This window comes from Cryptomeria japonica, chromosome 9 (assembly GCF_030272615.1).
Source record: "Cryptomeria japonica chromosome 9, Sugi_1.0, whole genome shotgun sequence".
Lineage (NCBI taxonomy): Eukaryota > Viridiplantae > Streptophyta > Pinopsida > Cupressales > Cupressaceae > Cryptomeria > Cryptomeria japonica.
In genome coordinates, this window is record NC_081413.1 from 672,583,891 (window position 1) to 672,611,101 (window position 27,211).

Below are 27,211 nucleotides of genomic sequence, written 5' to 3' on the forward strand. Positions count from 1 at the left end.
ATTGGCCAGTAAGCGAATATTATGGGTCACAAATCCCACCAAGGTTTTTCCCACACCGGGTTTCCTCGTTAAAATACTGTGTTATGGTGTGTTTCTCATGTGGTTGTTGTTATTCTTATTTACTGAATTATTTCTGGTTTACCGGTACACAGTTTTAATATGTTTTTCATGTTTTAAGTCAAGTAAATTTATATACATATTAGATACTGATTCACCCCCCCCCTCCCCCCCCCCCCTCTCAGTATCTTTGGGAATCCTAACAAGTCGATCATATGACTAGTGAACAATCTAAAACTCTACTTCAGCGTCGTTGTAATTGTCACACCCAAGTAGGTTTCATTACTTACAAGTCAAGGCAAGAAAATATAAAAAGAAAAATTGCTATGCCAAATATTCATCTCAAGGAAAAAGAGCAATGATATATAACTAAAATATCACACAAATAAAGTATGACAAAAATATTGACTATGGGAACATGCGAGTAACTCCATCAGGGCTATGAATGCCTGCTGGCAATGGCACAATATTTGAGAGATTACAGTCTATAACCTCATCGGAGCTCTAAAAAGCTTATTGGTAGCGAGGCTCTATTCAAAATGCTTTTGAAGTTAGAATAATCCATGTAGCTAGTCATATAGGATGCTAAGGATCTTTTGTGAACACAAGAGTAAGAATTACCTCATTTGCACACACATGGGCAAAAGAAGATCAAAGTTTCAAGAACCAATGGGTAAGTTTTATGTGTTTCCATTTGTATATCCTAGTCACTAAGTGTGTTAATTTGGATGTTCCAAGGGACCGTAAGGATCGATTGACTACTTATCTATGAAATATTTTGTACCTTCAATTCAATTGGCATATTATGAAATGCTAAACAAACACAGTCATCCTTGTTCGAATAGGAAAGGCATATTCATCATGCATATTAAATTAACATAGGTCATGTGAAAAATCATTGTCTCCGCATGCAATCTGCAAGATCATCATGTCATACAGGTCTGCACATTAGGGGCATAACTGAAAAAAATCCTAAAAATCATATTAAGTCCTAAAAAAATCCTTAAAATCCTAAAAATTAAAAATTAAAAAAAATCCAAAAATAGTCATAAAATGTCCTAAAAAAAGCCTTAAAATAAAAAAACTAAAAAAAACTGAAAAATCAAAGCAAGAAAGCATAGACCATCCATCAAATCAAATAAACAACAAACAAACTCTCGAAGTCTACAATCAAATTGATCACATGTCTTGTTAATCAATTTATCGATCAAACTCTATCAAACATCAACATGTCTTATATAGGGAAGGGTAAACTCGAAACCAGATATATCAGTCTTACACGAGGTATTCACTCTCTCAAACCAGACATTCCTATCAATCATCAAATGATCAAAACAAGGACATAGATCAATATGGTTGTTGGATTTTTTCCAAGTTAGTCTTATCTTTATCAATTGATGACAGGTCATGTTTCATCAAATCCAAAACATTGAAAAACAAAAAAAAATCAAAAACAGTAAAAAATCAACAAAAAACATTCAAATACGATATAGAGAAAATACCAAAAATATTCATATATAATCCACAAAAAACCTAAAAAAAAACAATTGAAAAATCGATAAAAAAAAAAAAACTTGCAATAAAATGTCTCGCAAAAAGACAAACACCCTAGCAGATATCCAGCAAACACTTCGCACGAAGTTAACAAAGGATACGACTATCCAGTCAAACATCTGCAATCAACTGATCAAACTGTCTTATCAATCATATAATATCCATATCAAGTGATCATTATCTTGTCTTAAACAGAAGAGGATACACTCAAAATCAGGCAAGTCAGTCTTAAACGGGCTCCACAACTTTTTGAGATCAGACATTATCAACTATCACATCAAGCAACTGAGAACGAAGGCACAAGATTGGTATAGCTACTGAAATTTGTCTGGGTCAGTCTTTATCTTTTATCATTTGGTGACTGGTCATGTTCCTATGCTACTCAAGGATGGCCATAAGTGACTAGAGGAGTCAGTATGGTCATGATCTTTTCCTTTGTTTGTTGTTTGTGGTGTGGACCAATGAAGTTCTAGGGAAATAGTTCCAGTGGGTGTCTGTGTTGGTACGTTCATTTGGCAAATATCCTATACAAAAGTCAAGGATAGTTATGCTTGTGACTATCCCACATACCTCGACCCCTGTCATTATTCTCAGAATGGAGGGTTCACTCCTTGTCTACTATGTGTTTGTTTCTTCAATCAGATATCTTTACAACTTGGTTTCATACCCTGATGTGATAAGATCCATTGTTCAATAATAAGGCTCAGTGATTTATATATATTGCACAATAAATAATGACACAGGTTCATGAATCAATCATTCTCATTTCATCTCATTTTCTTATTGCTAGTTTGTTGATTCTTTTCTCGTCATCTCTTTCTAAATCATTTTCTATCATATAACATTATTCTATTTCATTTTGAGGTTCATTCTCTCATATTCTATCTCAATATCATCTTCACATCACCTATCTCTCTCTCTAATCAACTAACTATTCTTCTATCTCACATTCTTCTTTTTTCGACAGATCATTCATACCTTTAATGCATAAACAATCTCTTGAGGGGGCATTACACCCTAAGTATCACTGGGGCATACTGGGGCAGAAATGTTTTCGTTTTTTTTGAAACAATGTCGTTCTGACATTGTCTCAAAGAGGGGAAAATGTAGACACCTAAAAATGTCTCATTGATCATGTACTAATTATTCGTCTAATTGATTAAATAATTCTTTAATTATTTAATTAAGTTAATTAATCTTATTCTTCTAAATTCATATTTCCTCATCATCTTACTAATTATTCTTTTGTTTCTAATCATTTAATCATTAACCATTTTCTAATGTTAATAAAATATTTATTACTTAATTAATTGTGATTTTTAATCCCTCAATTTAAATCAACAGTTCAAATATCAATCAGCATGTGAGATCACCTGAATTCCACCTCTTGATCAATCTGTTTCACCTTTCAATCAATTCTCACCCAATAATCTATAAATTGAGCATTCAATCTCCATTTTCAAGAATCACGAACTTTGAATCTTTATGTCAATTGCAGGTTGCTAGTGTGATATTTGAGAGCCACCATACCATAAAGAAGAGAAGAGCAATGGAAGTTATATGCAGTCATGGAATAGGGAGAATTGATTGATAAAATTTACATTCCTGTTTCTTTCTTTTGCATTATTTCATTGTGTGTTTGTTTGAATTCTATTAGGATAGGGATTTGTAATTTATTTCTGTGATTTCTAGTTGATTACATTAATGAATTTTAGCACACGACAACATGTATTTTCTATTATATAAATTAAATGATCTTTGTAACCCATTAGTTGATCATTTATGGAGTAATATAGACATAAAAACATTTTTTATTTGCTAATCAAAAGCATACTAGAGTGATCATGATCCATTTTTTATAAAGTTTCAAATTATTGATGAAAAAAAATTTAATTAAATGTCTTAATGATTTTTTGAAATAAAATGCATGTAAAGAGAATAAAGACATAGTTATCTAAATACCATCCATTTTTAATATAATTATAATAAACATTACAAAATAACTTTTAGACTTGATCATTTTTATTTTATTTTGCTCGGTAATAATTGTTTATTTTATTAAGAAATCGGGTTTTGACCTGGCCCGAACCAAGTGGGGCTACAACTAAGAAGTCACCTCCCCACAACCACAAAAAACCCATTAACAGGTCATTGTGTGCAATGTTAATTTACTTCCTCCAGATCCTGAGAGTGAAGGATCAACCTAATACTATCATCCTCGGCTCTCCTATCCTGCTTCCTTTTAACCTCAACCCACCCTTTATCTCTTGCATTTTTCAATAACTTCTGATGCTCTGCAAAAATACACAATGCGTTAGACTAAAGCCTGTGGTCGTATAACACACAAAAACACAAGAAATCGTTAGTGTTAATCAACCAAAAACTAATCTAAGCAGGCATATCAAAAGAGACACTAAAAACATGATAAAATATTTAACTATGGAAGTAAATACAACAAGGCATCTCCAACTGCCTTTTAACATGCTCTTAGCTCCTTCTCCTTTGTTCCTCTCCTCTCCAAGTTCCAAACTAGTGTAGCTCTCAGCAGCTTTTTGCACTAAGGATGCTTATGGAGGTTCAAGATTGAAATGTTTTAACTATGCTATGCAAGTGTAAAACAAACTAATTAGACATATTATGAAATGAACTAAGATTTATTTTAGTCCAAAATGACAATATATGTGATTTATGCTAAATGCTCTCTCTAAAATTCACTATAGATTAAATGCATACCAGTTTTCAGGATTATGACTATGAATGCTAAATGCTTGAGGATTTGAAAATGGGGAATGAGAGCTCGATTTATAGATAAAATGGAGCAATGGATGGTTGAGATTGAGTAATCTCAACAAGGGTTAGGATTGAATAATATTCAATCCATGTGATGGCTTTCAACCCAATCCCAGGATGACAAGTGTCAATGTGAGACAGGTTGAGAGGAGAGGGAATAAGCATTAAATGCTTGACATGACCTGAAGGTTAACTTGGGAGTTAAGGTCAAGGTTGGGTTGAGTGAATAAATTCTTTATTCAAAGAATAAAGCTTTTATCCAATCGATAAACTCTTGTGCAAAGGTAAAAGGGATAACCATGGTCAAAGCAATAAATGCTTGAGGAGACACATGAGTCACATGAGGGTTGAGTTAGGGGTTAACCATAAATGGTCATATAAGAGCCATAAGTGGTTTAGAAGACTTTTAGAGGTTAAATTGTTGAACACACAAAGCATTTAATGCTTTTCAAATACTTTGAAGTCTTTGAGAAGTGACTCCAAGTTGCTTAGGAATGTGATAATAATTAGGGGATGGATTAGGCTAATTAGGAAGGGTTTAGAAGAATCTAGAAGGGAGTTTAGGAGTGCAAGTGTATTTGGTGGGTGAGCGAAAATAGGATTTTTATTAAAATAAAATTAATTTATTTCAACTTGTGGTCGCAACTTGCATTTGTAGGAAAATGCAAGTGGGGGGAATAATGATTTAAATAAATGTTTTATTTAATTTATTTAAAAGAAGAAAGGGGATTAAATTGAATAAATAGAATTTATTCATTTAATTGAGTGTGAATTTGGTTGAATGAATTAATTAAAATAAATTGAATAATTTATTTAATTAATAGGAGAATGTTTGAAGATGATTTAATTAACTAATGGCTAGTGGGTTTTTAATCAAATAAATATGAAATATTCATTTAATTAAAATGGACAGATTTATGTGACTACATTTGCCCCTCTTTGAGACGGTGCAGTTTATTGCTTCGTTTAAAAGAAAGAAACATGGGTGTGAAGAAATATGCCCCATAAAATTTTAATTTAGTGGGCGGTATGCCCCCTCGAGAGATGGGCCGAAAATTTTTGAAAAATCGAGCGATCTCTCGAAAAAGAATGAAAATTGGTAGGGTGGTAGAAGACAAGATTTTAGCAATACTGGTGAAATAATGGGAGAAAACGGAGTGAATACGAAGAAACAACAAGCCAGTGAGTACCTTTAGGTCATGCAAGAGATACAGAGCAAGTGTAGTGTGTGGTTTGGATTGATGCTATACAATTGATCAAAATTGGTTGGACAATCTGGTGCAATCGATTTAATTGCCCCGGTCGAGTCAAAGCGTGATAGTTGATATCAGATGGTTGCTTGGACAGGATAAAGTCTGAGTAAGTGAATCAAAGTGACCTGATGTGACTTAGACAATAGATGTAATTGCCTGATGAAGTCAAGGTATATGAAGCAAAATACTCATTGAGACTTAGACAATTGATGTAACTATCCATTGGATTGTGTTTGGATTGGTTGATCAATTGATAGTGTGTGTGTGGGATGGATGGTTTTGGAGAATCATAGCAGCCCCGTTGAGACTAGGTCATTATGATAAAGGCCTGATGTAGTCTAGGATTACCACGATCGATTACCTATTGAGACCCGAAGATACTGGATCAGAGTATCTGTTGAGAGTCTAGGTGTGTGTGAGTCGATGTACCTATGCAGACAGAGTAACTTGCTTGGCTTATAGGATGGCTTAGGATAGGAAACGCAACCCCTCCTATTTAGAGATGGATGGTGATGAACGTGGCTTGATTGATTTTGATGGGACATGATGTAGGGTATGTGATGTTGATTATCAAGATGGGGAGGGTGGGGGAGTTCGATGTTAGATGGAAGATATGGAAGACCTAGGACTCACTCCTATGGAAGAAGATTGAAAAAAATAGAGTATGCATTGTCATTACTATGTATGAATGATATGCAGCTATTTATGAATGTATGAATAGATGGAATGCAATAGAATGCAATATATACATATGAGATGGAATGACAATCCATAGTGCTTTATTTTTCATCATTGAGCTTTAAAATGTTGTAAGAAAATACAGGCAACTTGACATAATGATTCAAGATTACCTGAGTATTCCTTACATGGATTTTGATATAGCAAGTTAATACAAGCAACTTGATATAATGGATCAAGTTGACCTGAGTATTGCTTATGGAACAGACAAGGATTATCTCCTTTCATGCATGACTTGGAACGTCCTCCTTGATCTTTTGCCAATCATTTCCTGAGACAAGTTCATAACGTAATCAAAGATAAACCATCATCAAGTTTGGATGAGGCAATAGGAACCAAAGATGGAGCATTGTACCTATAAGCAAACAATATATATAATGAATAAAGAATATGGATCCTCGATAATGGTTCATGCTCATATGGTCGAGGTATACGATATAGTCATCAAGTTGTAGTGATCTATGACTGTATTTTGCCTAAGATCGTGTAGCTTAATGAACTTACCACGTAGACACCATTAGTACATGCCCCAGAACTTCATCGGAATAATTCACAGAAGATACACAAACAATGTTGTAGGAACCTAATATGAATAAATAACCCACAAATCAACCAAGTATTTGATAGCTTAAACAAAACTTTCTTGTCAAAGAAAATGCCATCATGTCTTTATTTTGGTATAAGGAAGGATGCATCCTTGTTTAGACAGTTTGCGTGTTTGATGTTGATTGTTTGGTTGATCAGATAAGTGGTCATCATTGGAGTTTTTCGTAATGTTTTTCTTGGTATCTGCTTTAAAAAACGTATGTACATGGTGGTGCCATGTTTTTGATGTTTTCTGATGTTTTTGGATTTTGTAAGATAGTTTTGAATGTTTTTGGATTTTGTGAGACGATTTTGAATGTTTTTGGATTTTGTGAGACAATTTTCCAATGTTTTTGGTATTGTGATGATTGTTTTGAATGTTTTTGGATTTTGTGATTGTTTTGAATGTTTTTGGTATTTTGAGAGATAGTTTTGAATGAAGACCCAATGAATCACAAGTAATGCAGAATCCACTTCTATCAAGTAGCTTAAGGGTATTGCCCCCAGTTTTAGACATGATTATGAAAAAGTGGGATCCCAGATGCATGAAGTATTATCCTGGATTGCATATCAATAACCAGCCATGGTTTGGACGAATGGATGAGTGGATGCAATGAACGTGATCGCAACAAATCTGAAAAATAATGGAGCCATAGCCTTTATGAGTGGCACCTGTTTGCCATGTTTTTACCATCGCACTTACCCAAGGTGCCACCGGAGTGGTTGTTCACCGTTTGGATGCATGATTTTTCTTTACTATTTTGATTTTTTTGTATTTTCCTCAGGACACTTATCTGAATGTTTTTGGTGTTTTTCCAGTATGCCTGGGAGCCTGATGCTTTGTGCAACTTATGTATAAAACTGTTTGAGGTGCATGTTGTTGATTGGATCTACTAGCGGTTCTCCTTTGGAAGTAGCCAACTAGTATGCCCCAGACCCAAAGACAACAGTAATAACATATGGACCCAGCCAGATTGATTCAAACTTTCCCTTATGTTCTTGGTTGGGTTGGTTACGAAGATTTTCTCAAAGAACAAGATCACCTACCTCGAATGTACGAGGTCTAACCCGATGATTATATCTTATGCTCATGCATTGTTGATAGGCCTTGAGGTGATTGTATGCAGCTTGTCGCTTCTCATCAAGTAGCTCTAAGTCTTGGAGACGGGATACTCTGTATGCTTCATCATCGATGAGATTGTCCAAGGAAACCCGTAGAGATGGTATCTCAACCTCGATAGGTAAGATAGCTTCTACGCCATAGACTAGTGAGTAGGGAGTTGCACCTGTAGGGGTTCGAATGCTAGTTCGATACACCCATAGTGTTGGATTCAATTCAACGTGCCAATCACGACCGACATCATTGACTGTCTTCTTGAGGATTCTTAATATGTTCTTGTTTGATGCTTCGGCCTGACCATTTCCTTGTGGGTAATAGGGGGTGGAAAAGCGGTGTTGGATGTGAAACTTCTCACAGAGCTCACGGACATCTTGATTTTTGAAAGGAAGCTCGTTATCTGTGATGATAGACATGGGTACACCATACCGGCAGATGATGTAATTAAGGATGAATGAGGCGATCTGCTTGCCGGTGACTTGGGTAAGTGGAACAACTTCAATCCACTTTTAGAAGTACTCGGTGGTGGTAATAATGAATTTGTGGATGTTAGATGAAGATGGATGGATTTTACCCACAAGGTCAAGGCCCCATTGACAAAAAGGCCATGGTGTTGTGATTGGTTGCAATTCTTGTGCTGGTGCATATATCAGGTCTCCATGAACTTGGCATTTCTTGCATATTCTGACAAAGTAGTATGAGTCTTTTTCCATTGATGGCCAATAGTATCCAGTGTGCATGAGTTTCTTGGCTAGTGATGGACCACTTGCATGAGTTCCACAAATTCCTTCATGTACTTCTTCCAAGGCCTTTGTTATCTCATCTTGTTCCAGACATCAAAGGAGAGTACCATCAAGACTACGTCGGTATAGGGTTTCAGCAATAATGGTTGTAGACACCCAAAATTGTCATGTTTAATTAAATAAATATTTTATTTATTTAATTATCTAAGCCTATTTCTTCTATTAATTAAATCTTTATTTATTTAATTAATTCATTTATCTTCTTCTAGCCTTATTTCTCATTTAAATAAATACATTTATTTATTTAAATTATCCCTTTCCTAAATTAAATAAATATTTTATTTATTTAATTATCCTATTTCTTCTATCAATTAAATAAATCTTTATTTATTTAATTAATTCATTATATTTTTCTACACATGACACATGTCATTCATCTCTTAATTCATACACTACCTACCTCTTTCATTATTTTGGTATTTCTTTTACCTACCCTCTAATCCTAGCCGACCTCTCTTTTTACACCTCTCAATCTTAACCCTCCATTTCTTATTGTGTCTTCTATTTAAGGAGATGCTTTCTTCATTGTCAAACCCTAATGACTAATGACTGATTTTGGAGTACTTGGCTACACTACGATCCTACTTGCAACCACATTTTGTTCTTTGTTGAGCTCTTGTGCATATAAAAATCTAAGAGCAAATATATCAAGCAAGATCAATGGAGATAGGAAGAATGGAGATCAAAACCCTATTGGACATGTGATTGGTATGATCTTTGTGATTTTGAGTTATTTGCATTGTCTTAGGTAATCTTCATATGTTATGGTGGATCTTTGTTCATTGTTAGGCTAGGGTTTAGTGGTTGGATTCATTTAGCCTTTCAATATTGTTGTTATTGGTTATCCATTTTCACCATATACATTTTGGCACGCCCGGTGGGACTCTTGTCCCTTTGCATTTAACATTTTTGTTGCAGATTTCGCATTTTTGAAGTTGCAGATCGGACAATTTTCGATGACATTTTAGGTTTTTTCCGCGTCTGCGAGCGTTCGGATCGCGTTTTTGTGTTTCAGAAGCGTCTGCAATATCTTGAATCGCGTCTGTGCTTTTGCCAGATTTTATTTTTGCAGGTTTCTGGAACCGCGTCTGTGAATTAAAACCACGTCTGTGATTGATCTTATCGCGTCTGTGTTCGGGAATAGCGTCTGAGGTATCCAAGCGCGTCTGTGCATAACAGAACCGCGTCTGTGTTGTACAGACGCGTCTGTGTCTAGTATAACTGCGTCTGTGTTTTCTGTTTTGCAAATTTGTCAATTTTCTTTGATTTGGGTTTTTGGATTTTGTGCTTAGAGTTTCAGATCTGGATTATTTTCGGCTAACCCTTGCAGATCTAGCTAACCAAGTTTGTGCAGCTTGCTTTGAAGGCAAAATACGTTTTTGTTGAAGGCCCCTTTTCACAAAGTCTTTTTGGGTTTTCTAAAATTTACCTAACTTGTGTGCTTGCAGGAAGGGGTGATCATTTGAAACAACCCAAACTACTAACAATTTTGTTGCAGGGCCTTAGCTAGGGTTTTGTAGTTTTGTTGTGTGCCTTGTTTTCATAGACTAGCAAACACTTCCATTGGTGCACTAAAATTGAATCATTGTCTTTTGTGTCTTGAGCAATAGGCTCTTTTTGTTTGATCTTTAGAGGGCCTGTCTTCCCGTGTGGTCATTAGGACTACTAGTGAGAAGAGAACGACCCAAGTGGTAGCGAGGAAAACCCACCTCATCCAAACCACTATAATCAAATGTATTCATGGTGAAAACTATGAATAACGTGTGCTGATTAGTTCATACCGACACTATGTCTCCCCATAAACCCGTTTGATCAAATTTATTTGATCATTTGTAGGGCGTAACCCCTACCGGCTGGGAGCCTTCTGTATTTACAGAGCTGAAAGTGCCGCATGTATGGCCACACGAGCGGATGCTCTTACTAGCACCTTTTTGTTTTAGAAGCCCAAATCCTTCTAGTTGTTGAGGCAGGAGGTCGGACCTCTGGTAGCGGCCCACACACATACGGTTCTTAGTAGAGATACAAAGTTCGCCATGGGGAGTTTTCATGGGGACTGATGCTTGGCTGACCCGAGAAGTGAGTGCCGAGGGTGGAGCCAGTGAGGTCAAGCATCTAAGTATCCGCTCTGAATAGCGTAGCCTCAGGGGTAAAACCCTATGTGGGATCAACAACTATTGTCTTGGCCAGCCCTAAGATTTGTGCTTGTCTTATGCTAAACACTCAAACATTCAAGACTAAAAAACAAAACATTGTGTCTTTTGTGTCTTCAAGTGTATGCAAAACTTTTTACATCAAACAACACACTTTTGGAGTCTAAACAGTTTGCAAACATTGGGTCATCAAAATTGTGTCCTCTTGTCACGAAAAACAGTCAAACAGTCGGATTTGGTCACAACAAAACAATTTCACACATTGGAAAAATTGCACTAAGGTTACAAAAACGCGTCTGTGTCTGTTTGAACCGCGTCTGCGTCATATAAGCGCGTCTATCAGGGGCAGAATAGCATCTGTGTTTTTATCAGCGTCTGTGTCAAACAGAGAAGCGTCTATGTCTGGGAAACGCGTCTGTGAAGTATACAGAGGCGTCTGTGTCAGGAATTGAAAACTTTATCAGTCCAGCGAACAAAGAAAATCAGTTTCGGCATACTTGAGCTTCCTAGGTTGTTTCTTCAGGTTTCATCTAGCGTTCAGCTTGTTCTAAGGTCTCATAGTCCATCATTGCTTCACATCTCATTTTACATTCATACTTGTCTAAACTTGAGTCAAAAAGGTCACTTGCTTGCTACACTTTGCTAAGTGGTCCCTCATCAAGGTTTCTTACCTTTGGGTCTCATTTGGTCTTACTTAGAGTCAAGGTCAGCTTACCTCATCAAGAGAAACTATCCTCTCTTTGGAAGTCACACCTACTCTACTACTTACATACTTGGTCTTACACTTTGGACGTTGCAAGTACACCTCAAGATTCACTTACACTCCATACAACTCTTGGTCTTCCATACTGTTTTCACTTTTCATCTAGTCTTTCACATCTTGGTCAAACACCTGGTTCATGGTTGAAACCCGTCTTCAAAAATCTAGGAGAATAGCTAAAGAAGCTCAAGAATCCGTAAACATGAGTTCTTATGAGTATGACAATGATCTATTCTACAATCCTGAGCACACTACATTACCAGACATGAATGTTTATAGACATAATCCAAATGTGGAAAGCATAAATACTATAAACAACAATGCTACGCACAATGACAATGTTGACAATTCTTCAATACTATCAGCAGACATAGAAGAATCCATAATGAATCCTCAATTCAATAGATTGGTTGAAGAGACAATGAGGAGAGATCGTCAATACTTTTTACACATGATGGCACAAAGTGGAGCTAAAATACCGCATGATTTTGACTTATCTCAACTTATAGAAAGTCGACCCTCACAGCAAACTCAACTCAACTTGGATCAAAGGAGACCAAATAGTGGAGGAAATAGAGGACCGAATAATATGATGCCTGAGTCACCATCAGTTTTGCTTCAAAAACCAGCAATCCCACATACACAAGCTCAAACATATGATACTTACACTCAAAGACCATCATGGAGGCCTTATGCTCAAACACATGCTCAAGGTGTGGATCAATCAAAACAAGTGGATACTCAAGGACATCCTCAAAATTTTGACACAAGGAGACCTCATGTCAAAATTGGGGGCAACACAATGGAAAATGAAAGGCCTATTGAATATGGTATATATGCGCAAAATAGATATGGGGTCCCTCAACATGAAGTTATGCCAAGTGCTCCATATATGTCGCAACAATATAGACCTCCATATGGACATGTCTACGATCAGTATCATCCATACATGCAACAAGCTCCTCCTCAAATGGGCATTTCAAACATAGGGTATGCTACAAGAAATCAATCCCCTCCCAAGAATAATTTGGAGCAACAAATTAGGGATCTACAAAAGAAAATGGAGGACATGAGTACACCAAAACCTACATACACTATGAGAGATATATGTCCTTATCCCTTTGATAAGAGCATTCCAATGCCTCCATTTCCTCCACACTTTGTAACGCCAAAATTTGACAAATATAGAGGGAGAGGAGACCCCAAAGCACACATACGACAATTCTTCACAGCTTGCATTGAGGTAGCGGCAGAAGAAACATACTTGATGAGGTTGTTCCCACAGAGCTTAGGCGATCAAGCTATGGAATGGTTTTCTCAATTACCTCCTGGTATTAAGTCATGGGGCGACTTAGCAGAGGCATTCATTCAGCATTTCTCTTACAATATAGAAACAGATGTCTCAGTTACTACTTTGTGCAATACGAAACAAAAGGAAGGAGAATCTTTCGCAACATTTTTACAAAGATGGAGAAATCTAGCTAGCAGATGCTCTTGCGAAATCCCGCAAAAACAAATGGTAGAAATGTTCACACAAAATGTTAACAAGGCTATTGGATATGATCTCAGGAAAGCTTGTTTGTCTACATTCAAGGATGTTATTGAAAAGGGCCTAGCAACAGAAAAATTCTTAATTGAACAAGGAGTTATCAAGCTATTCAAAGAAAACAAAGAGGACTTTAAGGGAAAGGACAAACCAAAATTTTGGAACAAGAACAAGAACACAGTTAACGATGGCGTTGTTGATGCCAATACAGTGAGACCAAAGTTCGTCTTTTCTGGATCAAGTTCTACCAACAATCAGGTGAACACTCAAACAACTTCTAGACCACGAAGGAAGTACACCCCATTGGGAGAACCACTTGAATCAGTATTCAAAAAGCTTGTGGCAAACAAAGTGATCACAGTTCCAGATTTTCCTCCATATGAACCAAAGGTCAAACCAAATTGGTGGAATGATGATGAGTTTTGTGAGTTTCATAAGAGCAAGGGTCATAAGACAAGTAATTGCCATCGATTGAAAAACATTGTGCAAGATCTCATTGATAGAGGCGACATTGAGATTGAGGGACATTCATCTAATCAAGAGCATGAGATGTTTAAGGAACCATTCCCAAAACATGACAAAGGAAAAGGCAAAGTCACAGATGATCAAGCCAATTACACTAGAGCACCTTACAATTATGATTCTACTATCAATCACATCTCGATGGACAATCATATTTCTACTATCACTATCAAAAACAAAAATCCTGAGAATCCTTCTCAGAGACCCAAGATTGTCCTAAAAGGTGTGGGATCTTCCTCCGAATCTACCTCTGAATGTCATGTTACAACCCGTCGAGGTAAGATTACATTGCCAGGTACCTCCACTAAGAATACCAATCCTTTATCAATTAAGCCTGAGTACGACCTTGTAGAACAATTAGGGAAGACACCCGCGCTCATCTCCATTCTGGAGCTTCTACGTATATCCCCTGCACATAAAGCCATCCTTGACAAAATCTTGAGAGACACTGCTGTCCCTACTGATCTGAATGTGGACCAGTTTCAAGCCATGGTGGGATACCTATCTATTCCACATTCCCTTACATTTACAGAAGCCGATGACGCCTCCATAAGTCAGCCACATAATGCACCTTTACACGTTGAAGCTTTCATACATAAACACCGAATAAAGCGAGTCCTGATAGATGGAGGAGCAGGTCTAAATATTTGTACCTTGAGTACCATAAGACAATTGGGATATTCTGACAAGGCTGTGAATGCTACAAACCAAATCACCATCAAGGCTTATGATGATGAAGAGCGCTCGTCCAAGGGCACAATCACCTTACCGCTAAGAATAGGGCCAGTCACAAAGGATGTGGTTTGTCAAGTCCTAGATCTTGATCTCACATACAACATATTGCTAGGACGTCCTTGGATTCATGAAATGAGGGCAGTCCCATCAACATACCATCAATGCATTAAGTTTCCTCATAATGGAGTCGAGGTAACAGTCAATGGTGATCCAAATCTATTCATATATTGCAATAACTTGAGGTCACATACTGAAACTATCATTCCCAATAATCATGAGGCTACTCCTTCTTCAGCATACATTGATCCTGAGTCATTAAAACCCTCGACATCCAAACAAGGTGAACTTAGAGGCAAGTTTCAAGACAAAGGCATGGGAGAATACACTTTGAATCAGACAATGTTTTTACGACAAGTCCTGAGCTCCCCAAAAGAATATGGGAGGCCACATCCTAACAAGCAAATCTCCATCATGATACTCAAATGGGATCCTACCATCTTTCAAAGATGGGGCGAACTAGAAGAGGAAAATTTATACAAAATGCTTTATAAAGATAGTGAAGAGGACACACATGATCAGACTATTATACCCTATGAGAACTATGGAAAAGGCTTTAAAATTCTACAAAAATTCAGGTATGATGGAAAAAGCCCTCTCGGGTTACGCAAAGAAGGTGTCATGGAGCCCTTACAACCTGAGCTAACTGCAAGAAGGGAACGCTCCAAGGGACTCGGTTTTCTGAATTCCAAGATTCACAATAAAAGAACAAAGGAGGCATGGCGAATCAAAGTTGCCGAAGTTCAAGAAGAGGATTATCCTTCCACAGATTCTAATGAGTGGGAATGGGGTTCAGACAAATCCTCCAGTGACTATGAGCTCACCGAGACATTCAGAGAGCCAGATGAACCTACAGAGGAGGAGGAATTTTACAAAAAGTTCAGAGTTGGTCAAGAACCAACCCATAAGGATCCCACACAGTCTTCGTTTCAAGGTCCTAGGTTGAAATCACATAGGATGAGGACACCTGTCCCAGAAGGCACTACTAGTGATGACAATTTGGATTCGCTCACGATCGAAACTGATGACGAGAGTGCCATCGATGACCTCGACGATTGCCTTGACATACCCGAATATAACCACATCTTCACTCTTAGCCCTGCAAACTCTGAAAACACTAATGACCTTCCCCTTGTTCACCCCCAACTCATTGACTGGGATCATGAAGGACCAGCACAATTTGATACATTTCAAAATGACGAAGCTATTGTCGACTATCTTGGCATTCGAGATGATCTTCCCCCTGGAGACCACAAAGCAGGATACACCATAGAACTCAACAACATGGCATACTTCGGTGAGGGTGTCGGGCCTTCTAGTCGCAAAAATGTGAAAATAAGAACAAAACAAGGGTCTTATGGCGAAAACCACACTGTGGCGCTATCTGACCCCAAAAAAGTAAAAAGAAAGGACGTATCTGAGGGCGAAAACCTCTCTGAGGCACCCGAAGATGGAAGGCTCGACATTCTCCCAGCATCATATGAGGAAAAATCATCCATGTTGGTAGAGGGGACTATAAAGACAAATATTGGTACAGAAGAGGTTCCACACAACATATTCTTGGTGCAATCTTTGACAGAGGCCGAAAGGATAAAATTCATAAGCTTCTTCAAGGAACGACAAGTCAACTTTGCATGGTCATACGCTGATATGCCTGGACTGGATCCGGATTTGGTTATGCATCATTTGACAGTCAAACCGGGGGCAAAGCCAGTAAAACAGAAATTGAGGAAAATGCACCCACAAGTGGCATTACTCGTCAAGGCAGAGCTGGAGAAATTATTGAATGTCGGATTCATACGACCAATTGATTATCCCGAATGGATCTCCAATTTGGTACCTGTCAGCAAACCAGATCGCAGTATCCGAATATGTACAGACTTCAGAGATATCAACAAGGCTTGCCCAAAGGATGATTTCCCATTACCAAACATAGACTTGATCGTTGATCTCACAGCAGGTCATGAAATGTTATCCTTAATGGACGGATTTTCTGGATATAATCAAATCAGGATTGCACCTGAAGATCAACATAAAACATCATTCACTTGTCCATGGGGAACCTTCTGTTGGAATGTCATGCCCTTTGGGCTGAAAAATGCAAGCGCCACTTATCAACGAGCGATGACTACTATCTTTCATGATCTCATGCACATAACCGTGGAAGATTATGTTGACGATCTTTTAGGAAAGTCAATAGACAGAGACACCCACTTGGACATACTTTCAGTTGTCTTTGATCGGCTGGAAAAATACAAGGTAAGACTAAATCCAAAGAAATGCGTCTTTGGAGTAACCTCCGGGAAGCTCCTAGGATTCATTGTGTCTAAAAGAGGAATTGAGGCCGATCCAGCGAAAGTAAAGGCTATCTTGGACATGCCGCCACCCAAGAATATCAGTCAACTTCGGTCTTTACAAGGGAGACTCCAGTCCATACGAAGATTCATAGCACAACTTGCAGATAAATGTAATCCTTTCCAGCACCTGCTACATAAAAATATCAAGTTCAAATGGGATGAGAACTGTCAACAAGCTTTTCAAGTGCTCAAAGACTATCTTTTGAACCCACCAGTCTTGATGCCACCAATTCCAGATCAACCGTTGTTACTTTACATATCAGCTACTCCAACGGCACTGGGGGCACTCCTAGCACAACAAATACCTGACGGCAAGGAAAAAGCAGTCTACTATATCAGTCGCACATTGGTGGGATATGAGCTAAACTACACTCCAATCGAACGTGCATGTCTCGCTGTGGTCTTTGCTTCACAGAAGTTACGACATTATATGCTCACTCACAAGACTAAGTTGATTGCCAGAATTGATCCACTAAAATATCTTCTCAACAAAGCTACACTTACTGGGCGGCTGGCCAAGTGGGTAATGATTCTGAGTGAATTTGACATTGAGTACGTGGACAAGAAAGCAATCAAAGGACAAGCCATTGCAGATCAATTGGCAGAGGCTCCCATCATAGATGATGTTCCTCTACAGTCAGAATTTCCAGATGAGTCCATTCTAACAATATCACCTGCAAAGTCATGGCAATTATACTTTGACGGCTCATATACACAGCATGGGGCAGGAGCGGGTATACTCTTTATAACTCCTCAGGGCGATTCTATACCAAAATCATACCGCTTGTCATTTCCTTGCACCAACAATATAGCGGAATATGAGGCATTAACAACTGGATTAAGAATTGCAGTTCAGTGGAAGATCCAGGAACTTCGTGTTTTTGGGGATTCTCAACTTGTCATCCGTCAAGCAACTGATGATTACCAAACAAAAGATGAAAAACTAATGCCTTACAAACAACTGGTAGATGATTTGAAACAGCACTTCACAAAGATAGATTTTGAGCAGATACCAAGAGAACAGAATCGTGTTGCAGATGCCATGGCTACAATTGCTTCGCTCATTGATCTGCCGCAAAATGAGACCTGCTATGAATTCCTGGTAGATAATCTACTGATTCCATCATATGAGATCACTCCTACGGAAATGATATGTGTTGTTGGTCCTGAATCCCAGTTATATGGTTCCATATTCACATACCTTCGCGACAATATCTTACCTCCCGATCTATCAAACAATCAACGCCGCACTTTCATTCGCCAATCCTCTCGATACGTCATTTTAGCTGATATACTATACCGACGAGGTCTAGATGGCACCCTTCTTAGATGTTTAGAGAATGACGAAGCTCAGATTGCGTTACGAGAAGTGCATGAAGGGATATGTGGCCCGCATACTAGTGGTCCTACCTTGGCCAAGAAACTCATCAGGACTGGATATTATTGGCCTACTATGGAAAAAGATGCATATCAGTTTGTTAAGAAGTGTAAGCAGTGTCAAATTCATGGAGACCTCATACATGCACCAGCACAAGAACTACAACCACTTGCATCTCCTTGGCCCTTTTGTCAGTGGGGACTCGATCTCATAGGCAAGATTCACCCTCCTTCTTCCAATGGACATAAATTCATTATCACAGCCACAGAGTATTTCACAAAGTGGATTGAAGCTGTGCCTCTCACACAAGTTACTGGGAAACAAATTGCTACCTTCATCTTGAACTACATCATTTGCCGATATGGGATTCCTACTTCCATTATTACTGATAACGGGCGTCCCTTCAAAAATCAGGATGTTCGTGCACTCTGTGACCGCTTCCATATCTCTCACCGTTTCTCCACACCATATTACCCCCAAGGTAATGGCCAAGCTGAGGCGTCTAATAAAACAATTCTCAAAATCCTTAAAAAGACAGTCGACGACGCTGGCCGTAACTGGCATATCCAACTCAATCCTGCACTTTGGGCCTACCGCACAAGTGTCCGCACACCTACAGGAGCTACACCCTACTCACTTGTCTACGGCGCTGAAGCCATCTTGCCTATTGAGGTCGAGTTACCTTCTTTACGGGTCTCTTTGAGAAACATAATCAACGATGAAGATTACAGGGTCTCTCGCTTACAAGAACTAGAACTGCTGGAGGAACGAAGATACACTGCTTTTAATCATCTCAAGGCTTACCAACAAAGAATGAGTCGCAGCTACAATCACAAAGTTAAGCCTCGCACATTTGAAGTAGGTGACTTAATCCTCAGAGAGAACCCCAAGAATCAGCAAGACAGAGATAAGAAGGGCAAGTTTGAACCAAACTGGCTTGGTCCTTACATCATCACAGCGGTATATGGATCTGGGGCATATCAGCTCTCAACTACAGAAGGTGAACCTTTGGAGGATCCTATCAACAGCATGCACCTTCGCAGGTTCTACACATAAGCTCTTCGGAACATCCTAATTCAAAAATACAAAAAAAATTATAAAACAAAAAAAATCGTCACTTGGTGAAAACCTGGCAAACAGGCGCCTTATGACACAAAAAAATTGAAAAATCGAAAAAAGTAAAGAGAAATAATTTTGTCCAACGGTGAAAACCACTTCGGTGGCGCCCTGGGCAAATACCATGGTGAAAACTGGGTCACCAGCGCCATGCGTAGAGACATTGCTCCTCCCTCTTTCAGGATTCTCTTTCATCCTTTCACTTCGCACACACTCACAACCTATTCATCCACAATAAACTTACCCATTCCCATCATGGCTTGTTATTGATCTACCTAAGATTGGTTAGCCATCCATAACCCTCCCTTTTCACATCCCTTTCCATCCATAATAAATCAGATCCTATCTGTGACTACGGCCAATTCCTACGTCTAGTGATGGGTGTGGAACTGAGAACATCACATGTTTCGAGGAGTACAGTTTCTTCCAGCTTCCTTCAAGTCTATCTGTGCACAATCCGCAATAAAGCAACATTTGCATCATAGATCCGCAATAAAGTATCAGTTTCATGGATTTAGTCAGTTTCAGATGAGACACAGCAGCAACAATGGGCTTCAACAAAATCAAATCTTTCAACAGACTCAGACAACATATGGTTCAGTGTTAATCTATCCCTTTTGTGAAAGTGAACATTGTGACCACAATCAAACATGACTTATACAAGTGACAAGAGACACTAAACTTGAGGACTACAGTGGATGTTGGTGTCGAGTCTTGGTTTTCTTTTGATTTCATCTTTTGGTGACATGTCTTTTAGCTTTTCCGGGATGTCTCTGACTAGAGATTCTATCTCCAGGATGTCTTTGACTAGAAAGGCGAGGATGGGGTATCGTCACCTATTTGCATTTGCTGTCTGTGGATTGTCTTTTAGTAATGCTATGACTTGTCCAAGGATATGAGGACACTGTGAGTCTAGTATGAACTGGGGCATTCCTTGTTTGTGACTGTCTTATCTCCATGCAAACGGGTACAATGACTTTCTGGGCCGAACAAATGCCTCGGTTGTCATAACCTATTCTGCCATAATAAAGCTCAATGATGATAACACACAAGAAGCTCTTTCACGTTCATATCTTCTATCTTCCATCCCCCTTTCTTGATTGACTTCCATTTTCCTTCTCGAGTCCGCGTAGCCCGCTATCACATGACTGAGTATAATGACACACCAAAAACATTTGCATTTCATATAGTTACACCTACATCACCACATATAAGCATTTCATACATACATATAGATATCACAATTGCATCACATCCTGCATACAACACATGTTAGCACATCTCACATTTTCATTATGTAAATAATCATTTGCATTATCATATTTATTTGCATTACATACATTCACATTTGCATCATGCATCACATATACAACATAAAAGAACAAAAATATATTGCATTGCATCATATAAGCATCTATATCATAAAGCATGTATCACATAAGAACATTTCATCACATAAGGTACACATGCATATAGCTGCCGCAAAAATGGATCATCTCTCATATATAATCAAAATGTGTCATGATACAATGATGTCAAAAATCATATGGCTACAAAATCACCTGCAGGTGTCTACAATACAAAAATGGTACATATACTGATACAAAGGGGAGCCCTCTATGGCTATGATGAACTCCCTCCCTCAGAGCCGCCTGGCCTCGACGGACGCTGAGCTGTAGATGGACCTGCTCCGGGATCACCCTGCCTGTCTGGTGGTGGTGGAGGACCCATGACCCCACCACTAGATGTCTGCCTCCTACAGCTCCCTCCCGTAGCCGTCGCTATGCGCGACGATCTATGGAAGCTCCCCGCCCGCTGATCCACTGGCACGGCACCATAGTACAGGTCTCTCCAATAGCCAATCTCCTCTCCGGCTCACAGCACATATGCGTAGCCTACCCCTCGTCCTCTGCCGCCTGCCTCCCTGCCCTCAGAGCTGCCTCGGCCTGAGTATATCGCTGGATGGCCTGGTCTCTCTCTCGCTCTGTGTCCCTAAGCCTGATCCTAAGGCGATCCCTCTCCCACTCCAAATCCGCAATCTCGTCTGCCTGGCCCTGGCAGATCTCTCTCAGCTCTAGCAGCTCATCCTCCTCAGGATCACCACCCTTAGCCTCTGCCTGTGGCTCCTCCTCTGCAGGTGCCTGCACTGTGCCTCCCCCTGTACCTATCTAGGTGCCTGAATAGGTACCTGTCTCTAACCCTGCCTGGGAGCCTGCACCTGTCTCTGCACCTGTCCCTGTCCCTGCACCTGTCTAGGTCCCTGTGCTCTAGGACCCTGTGCTGCTGATACATGTAGGGGCAATCCACCTCGACCCCTCACCACCTGAGCTGCTCCCTCCTGTCCTCCCTCCCTCCGAGGTGCCACTCGCCTCTCCCCCACTACTCCCCTCCACCTCCGTCGGCCCCTGCCTCCATCCCCTCCACCATCATCATCATCATCCCCTCCAGCCTCTCCCTCCAACAGCTCTCCCGGATCTGTCAACCTCGGAAATGGATGCTTTGCCCAATACGCAGCATACTCTGCATCCATCCCTGCATCCTCCACCTCTGGCCACATATCCCAAGGTAGTGGCAGCATCTCTGTCATCTGTGTCACGGCCTGATCATATGATAACAGTGGTCCGAACTGAGCCTGATCCCTGACTGTACGGGCATACATGTCCGAGCCTCGCGGCATCCTCTGGATCCTGTCGAACTGTCTCCCAACCCTGTCAACCAGCTGCCTCTCCAGTATGTAGGGCGTACGCCCAATCAGATACCTGCTCCTGAACGTATAGGGCAGCTCCACGACATCGTCCTCCCACTCCTCGCACCCCAGGTACGGCCTCCAGATAACCATATCAATGTCATCTATGACACGCCTCCAGTGCTCCAGTCGACCAATCCGAGGCTGTGATGTAATCATATCATACAGGTGTACAAAACTCCGTCCCTGCCCTCTGCCTCTGAAGTGGATAGGCCGTGTGATCGGAAGGTGCTCATAAGCCCATACCTGTAACAGTGTCACTCCGCAGCCCAAGCCCACTGATCCATGGTAAACAAACTGATGTAGCTCATAGTACAGATGCGCCAAGACACATGGCCCCCATGCATATCTGGTGTGCTCAGTCACCAGTGTCTCTAGTGCTCCTCCCCAGCCCACTGCCAACCCCCGTGTAGCCCTGTCTGGACATAAGAAACCACTGATGGCTCCTCCAATAACAGCTGGCAGCGCTAACCCTGTCGCGGTCATGGTATCCCATGCCACGTGCCCTGCTCTCATCTCCAAACCGGGATCTTGGAATACCCGTCTAAGCGCCTCCCTGTCTCCATCTCGATCATATGGAATCAGCTCTCCATCGATCGGTATATGAAGTATCCTGTACACATCCTCGAGGGTCACTGTCATCTCCCCCATAGGCAAGTGAAATGTGCAAGTCTCAGAGTGCCATCTCTCCGCCAGTGCAGTCAACAAACCCATGTTTGCCCGAAACTCGGGCACATATAGCACATGTCTGAGGCCCATCTCCTCAATAGAAATCCTGTCCTGAATCGACAACTCTGGTCGCAATCTCTGAGTCGACGGGAATCTCTCCCGTGACTCCAGCATAGGCAGATACTCCTGCAGTCAAGCAACTCAATCATGTCAGTTATCGTGGCATTCACTGTTCATCACAAAATGCTACTTGCTACCTAAATGCATACGCTTACCTATCCTAGTGACACTCACTGTTCATCACAAAGTGTTGCTATCTATCCTAGTAGTACTCCCTGTTCATCACAAAGTACTACGTGTGTGACATTCCCTGTTCATCACAAAGTGTTACTCACATTCGCACTCCCTGTTCATCACAAAGTGCTGCCTATCTTGGTGCTCCCTGTTCATCACAAAGTGCCTTGATCTATCCTAGTCTTCCTAGAGGACCTACTTGAGTGTATCCTCTCAGCAGCTTATCCAATCGACAGCGTATGTTCATCACAGAATTGCCGATTTGACCTAGACGACTCAAACTATGCATTTTTGACACACAAACGCGCTTTAAACTCATAAACGCGCTTATAGACTGCACAAACGCGCTTCTGCAACACAGACGCGCTTTCTGAACACATACGTGCCTAAATCTTTCATAAACGCGGCCAGGGAACACAAACGCCCCTAAAGAGCACAAACGCGTCTGAAATTCACAAACGCGCCCGCAATTAACGCAAACGCGGTCCCAGACGTGAACGCGCCTGGAACCGACACAGACGCGCCTGTTGGACACAGACGCGCCTGGCACTGACACAGACGCGGTTGCGCGTTTTTGCATTTTTTAACTACCCTATTCCTAGCGCATTTATTGCTACCTATTGAGCATTAATGACAAAACTTGAAATGCGTGAAAGTACGAGGAGGTTTTCTGGTACTTACCGGCTCTCCTGCATCTGCTGGCCTCTGAAATCGGCGAACGCGGTCGAATCTATGAACGAAGGCCATCGCTGCTGACTGCTGCTACTCTTTTCTCGCTCTGCACTGTGATCTTGTGAGGGTGTAGATGACAATGAGGATGTATTTTGCCCGTGGTCTATCTTATAGCCTAGCCTAGCCCTCGCCCTCATTTCCCGAGTCAGTATTCTTCATCCTGTGACTTTGTCACTTTATTCGGTTAGTCCATTCTAGCCTCTCTTTCTTATCGAGAGATTGTCTGCAATCTTTTCAGACATTTTCATCCAATCTCTCGAGGGGGCATATTATTCCCATTCTGGGGCAACTCTGTATTAGTTCATCTTATCTTCTTTGAAACAACGCGACAAGCCGCATTGTCTCAAAGAGGGGCAAAATGTAGACACCCAAAATTGTCATGTTTAATTAAATAAATATTTTATTTATTTAATTATCTAAGCCTATTTCTTCTATTAATTAAATCTTTATTTATTTAATTAATTCATTTATCTTCTTCTAGCCTTATTTCTCATTTAAATAAATACATTTATTTATTTAAATTATCCCTTTCCTAAATTAAATAAATATTTTATTTATTTAATTATCCTATTTCTTCTATCAATTAAATAAATCTTTATTTATTTAATTAATTCATTATCTTTTTCTACACATGACACATGTCATTCATCTCTTAATTCATACACTACCTACCTCTTTCATTATTTTGGTATTTCTTTTACCTACCCTCTAATCCTAGCCGACCTCTCTTTTTACACCTCTCAATCTTAACCCTCCATTTCTTATTGTGTCTTCTATTTAAGGAGATGCTTTCTTCATTGTCAAACCCTAATGACTAATGACTGATTTTGGAGTACTTGGCTACACTACGATCCTACTTACAACCACATTCCGTTCTTTGTTGAGCTCTTGTGCATATAAAAATCTGAGAGCAAATATATCAAGCAAGATCAATGGAGATAGGAAGAATGGAGATCAAAACCCTATTGGACATGTGATTGGTATGATCTTTGTGATTTTGAGTTATTTGCATTGTCTTAGGTAATCTTCATATGTTATGGTGGATCTTTGTTCATTGTTAGGCTAGGGTTTCGTGGTTAAATTCATTTAGCCTTTCAATATTGTTATTATTGTTATCCATTTTCACCATATACAATGGTATATCGAGCGGTTTGGTGAATGAAGGTTTTATGTTGGTTATTTGATTGGTTAGGAGGAAGCATGTGCTCGCGGAGGTAGGTGTAGAACTCACCGTACCATGGGGATTCGGAACCAATAAGGCGACATATCATCTCAGATTCGGGGATATCATAAGCAGGAATCCAAAGTTGTTCGACCAAGAACTCGTAGCGTGTTGAATTTTGTGGAAGATCTAGGAGAGATGCAATGGTAGCCATAGCGTCAGCAGCTTGATTATGGTCTCTGGGTATCTTCTCAAAGGTGATAGTAGTGAATGATGTTTTTAATTTGTCCACCATTTGTTTGTATGGCATGAGTTTTTCATCCTTGGTTTGATATTCATCTGTTGCTTGTCGAATGACCAGTTGGGAGTCACCATATACTTGTAGTTCTTGTAACTTCCATTGTATGGCTAGCCTGAGTCCTGTGATCAAAGCCGCATACTCTTCCATGTTGTTTGTGCATGGAAAGGTGAGCTTGTAAGACTTCAAGATGTTGTCACCTTGAGGTGTGATCAACAGAATGTCTACCCCCGAGCCATGCCTAGTGTATGAACCATCAAAGTATAGTTTCCATGGTTGTATTGTTGTGATCATGAATATCTCTTCATCTGAAAAATTGGAAATGAGAGGATGATCGCCTATGAGTGGTGCATCGGCCAAGTAATCTGCAATGACTTGTCCTTTGATAGCTTTACGGTCCACATAATCGATGTCAAATTCACTTAGAATCATCACCCATTTGGCCAAGCGGCCTGTCAATGCTCCTTTGCTGAGTAAGTACTTGAGTGGATCAATATTTGCAATGAGCTATACTTTATGTGTCAACAGATAGTGCCTCATTTTAGTCACTACCAAGATTACTGCTAGGCAAGCTCACTCAATAGGTGTGTAATTGAGTTTATAGTCAACCAGTGTACGAGAGATGTAGTAAACAACATACTCTTTCCCTTGTGCATTGTGTTGTGCCAATAGTACACCTAATGTTGTACTTTTTGCTGATATATAGAGTAATAGAGGTTTGCTCGGATCTGGTGGGATCAACAATGGTGTATTTATGAGATAGTCTTTAAGAATTTGGAATGCTTGTTGACATCTGGTATCCCATTGAAAGCGGATGTTCTTGTGTAATAGGTGTGTAAATGGGTGACACTTATCTGCCAGTTGTGCAATGAATCTTCAGATAGATTGAAGCCACCCTTGTAGTGTCCTTAGCTAACTGATGTTCTTTGGTGGTGGCATGTCCATGATTGCCTTGACTTTTGTTGGGTCGACCTCAATACCTTTGCTTGAGACAATGTATCCTAGAAGTTTCCCTGAGGTTACTCCAAAGACACATTTCTTTGGGTTGAGTCAAACATGATATTGTTCCTGTCTGTTAAAGATTTTCTCTAATATGTCTAGATGACCTTCTCTTGTGAGTGATTTCGCCAGTAAGTCATCAACATAATCTTCCATTATGGTATGCATCATGTCATGAAAGATGGTGGTCATTGCTCTTTGATAGGTCGCTCCTACATTCTTTAGACCAAAAGGCATTACATTCCAGTAGTATGTTCCCCATGGACATGTGAAGGCCATCTTATGTTGATCCTCTTGTGCGATCTTTATCTGATTGTACCCTAAAAAGCCATCCATAAGTGAAAGCATGGCATGTCCTGCTGTTAGGTCTACTATTATGTCGATGTTTGGTAGGGGGGAGTCATCTTTAGGACATGCTTTGTTCAGATCTCTAAAGTCTGTTCAGATACGGATGCCCCCATTTGGTTTACTGACAGGAACAATATTGGATATCCAATCTACATAATCAATTGGTCTAATAAAACCAACATCTAGGAGTTTCTTAAGTTCTTCTTTGACTACAACTACAATCTAGGGATGCATCTTGTGAAGCTTCTGCTTGACAGGTTTGGCTCCTTCTGCTACGGTGAGGTGATGCATGACTAAATCAAGATCAAGCCCAGGAATGTTTATGTATGACCATGTGAAGTTGATCTGACGCTTCTGGAAGAACTCTACATAATTAGGTTGTTCCTCTGGAGTTAAAAGAGATGCCAGATGTATGTGGTGAAGTATTTTAGGAGTCCCCACGTTG